The 3,333-nt window shown below is 40.1% G+C and overlaps 1 non-coding gene across 1 annotated transcript; it reads right to left on the bottom strand.

Moving 5' to 3' along the window:
- Nucleotides 1–449: 449 nt before the first annotated feature.
- LOC141700192 (small nucleolar RNA R71) lies at nucleotides 450–556 on the bottom strand. The gene has a single exon (XR_012566238.1). It is a non-coding gene; the product is annotated as a small nucleolar RNA R71 (small nucleolar RNA).
- Nucleotides 557–3,333: the final 2,777 nt, after the last annotated feature.

Here is a 3,333-nt window from a genome sequence, read left to right as displayed (position 1 = left end):
GATAAAGCGGAGGAAGAAGTTCTTGTAGAAGAGGAGAAAGTTGAAGAAGCTCTTGTTGCAATGGGTGAACCAGAAGGAAAGACAAAGGCTTTGATGGACTATTCTCATCCAAAGATCAATGATATTCGTCTAGCAGTTTCAGACCAGCCATCGTGGCTAACACTTTTGAAATCAAGGCTAGCGCGATTCAGATGGTGCAGAACTCGGTTCAGTTTGGGGGTTCTCCGATTGAAGATCCCAATATGCATGTTAGGGATTTCATCGAGATCTGCGACACTTACAAATTCAAAAATGTTTATGAAGATGCTATTAAGTTGAGGCTTTTCCCATTTTCTCTGAGGGATAAAGCTAAGTGCTGGTTGCATTCTCTACCACCAGGCTCTATCACCAAGTGGTAAGATCTTGCTCAGAAGTTTCTCACTAAATTCTTCCCTATGGCGAAGACAGTTGTAATCAGGAATACTCTTACCCAATTTGCACAATAATCGGGAGAATCTTTGTGTGAAGCTTGGGATCATTCTAAGGACATGCTTAGAAAGTGTCCTCATCATGGGATGCCTGACTGGATGATCATTAACTGCTTGTATAATGGTTTGGGTGCGACTTCTAGACCCATGCTTGATGCAGAATCAGGTGGAGCCTTATGGGCTAAGAGCTACGATGAAGCTTATGATTTGATTGAACTGATGGCTGCTAATGAATACCAGAACCCTTCTCAGAGACTAACTCAAGGCAAAGTAGCAGGTATTCTGGAGGTAGATGCAGCTATTGCTATAGCTGCTCAGCTTAAGGCTTTGATGATGAAGGTGGATTCTTTTGGCTAATTATGGAGTTAATCAGATCACTAGTGTCTGTGAGCTTTGTGATGGTGCGCATGAGACGGAGCAGTGTGCTATTTCTAGTGAATTAGCTCAGTTCATGAGCAACTTTTAGAGGTCGCAGCAACCAGTTCCAGCCACCTATCATCCCAGCAACAATCATCCTAACTTCAGCTGGACAACACTCCGAATGCAGTGCAACAACCTTACTAGCAGTATGCAGCAAAGCAAAACAACCCTTATGGTTTTCAGCAACCATAATATGCACCAAGACAACAACTCTAACTGTAACAATCTAATAAAAATCTGAATTGGAGGAGTTGAGGCTCATGTGCAAGAGCCAATCGGTTTCTATTAAGACCTTGGAGAATCAAATTGGGCATATTGCCAATACCTTGCTGAATCAACAACCTGGAACATTCCCTAGTGACACTAAAGTGTCAGGCAAGAAGGAAGCAAAAGAGCAGGTTAAGGCAATTATATTGAGGTCTGGGAAGGTTGCAAACCAAGAAAAAGCTCAAGTTCCAGAATCTGAAGATGTGGCTGAAGAAGAAGTGCAGAAGGAAGCAGAAGGGGAACCAAGGAAGAAAAATGTGGAACACACTCCTCCTGAGGGTAATACAGGGGAGAAAGAGATCTATCCTCCACCTCCTTTTCCTAAGAGGTTATAGAAGCAAAAGTTGGATAAGCAGTTTACGAAGTTTCTGGAGGTGTTCAAGAAACTTCATATCAACATACCTTCCGCTGAAGCTCTTGAACAGATGCCTAGCTATGCGAAGTTTATGAAAGGTATTCTCTCTCGGAAAGTGAAGCTTGATGAAATAGAGACAGTTGCTCTCATGGAGGAATGCAGTGCTGTGCTGCAACAGAAGTTGCGTTCGAAACTTAGGATCCTGAAAGCTTCACTATTCCTTGTACCATTGGAAAAATGTCATTTCACAAATGCTTATGTGACTGGGGCTAGCATCAATTTGATACCTTTGTCTATTTTCAAGAAGTTGGACTTACCTGATCCAAAGCCTACTTATATGACCTTGCAGTTAGCCGATCACCCGATCGCTCTATTACATATCCACCAGGCATTGTGGAGGATATCTTGGTCAAGATGGACAAACTAATCTTTTATGCGGACCTTGTAATTCTTTATTTTGAGGAGGATAAGAAGATTCCCATAATCTTGGGAAGAGCTTTCTTGGCTACTGGTCGAACCTTGATACATGTGCAGAAGGGTGAGCTCACTATGCGAGTACTGGATCAGGATGTGACGTTCAATATTTTCAATGCCATGAAATTCCTTACTGATAATGTGGAGTGCTTAAAAGTGGAGTTGGTCGATTCTGTGGTTACTTCAGAACTTGATCAAATGTTAAGGTCTAATGCCTTAGAGAAAGCCTTGTTGGGAAATTCAGATAGTGAAGATGATGAAGGTGATGAGCAATTGCAATATTAGAATGCTTCTCCTTGGAAGCGAAGGCTGGATATGCCTTTTGAATCTCTTGGATTGGAAGAGGTGAAAAATTCTCCAAAGCACCTCAAGCCATCTGTAATAACCCCAATTTTTAGAATTTTTGAAACACTAATAAATAGTAACTTTTGCTGATGATGTTGATTAAGGAAAATTATCAGATCACGCTATATAGGAGTCTGTTATAGAAATTCTAAGATCATATTAGTATTCCATAAAGTAAATGAGTGTATGTAAAGGTCGTCAGAATTCAGATTCGAAAACTTTGATTTTTCCCGAAAATTCACCAGATACCGAAAATATTGAGTATAAGGTAACATGATTAAAAGGATTTAAATTCAAGGATTATAAGAGGGGATCATAAAAGGAATATAAATATTGATAAAGGTTAGGGGAACCTAAGTAATAAAATCACGGATACATTTCCTCGAACGACCAACGAGAACGAACGATAAGCGAATCGTATAACCATTAAGCGATTAAGAAATGCAAGAGAGATTAGTACAAAGATCAAGGCTATAAATCAAACACATAGGCAAGGAGTAAGCCAATGATGCTTCCACCACCAAACATGGATAAGTGGCAAAGAAATGAGGCCATCATTGTGACACCAAGCTTAATTATCATCCACTCACTTAATCAAGCCATTAACCACAAAATATCAACCACAATTCATTTCTCACCACATAATCAACCAAGACAAGTCAAAATACTCTCCTCCCCCTTTTTAGCAAGCTCTCCCCCATCTTTTTTCAAGAAACCCGAGAGGAGAAAGAAATGAAAATGGAGGAAGATAAAATGCTTGTGTCTTGAGTTTTCCTTGGCCATTTTGCGCGTTCTATCTATCAAATTGAAGCCCTCGAGAAGCTCTACACAATTAGGGTAACCACTATCCTCACCTTCTTGATTTCCATACCCGTTTTTAACGTTTTACAGTTCAGGGGAAAAGTGTTTCAAGAATTAACTTTGTTTTCTTGATTTTATTTGAGGTTTTTCATTATGAGGCTAGTTAAGGATCATCTAGGTTTTTTAAGCATTACCCACTCTCCA

This window comes from Apium graveolens, unplaced genomic scaffold (genome assembly GCF_009905375.1).
Source record: "Apium graveolens cultivar Ventura unplaced genomic scaffold, ASM990537v1 ctg1912, whole genome shotgun sequence".
NCBI classification, from domain to species: domain Eukaryota; kingdom Viridiplantae; phylum Streptophyta; class Magnoliopsida; order Apiales; family Apiaceae; genus Apium; species Apium graveolens.
The sequence above is the reverse complement of the archived record's forward strand: the minus strand, read 5'-3'. Positions and strand labels throughout refer to the sequence as shown.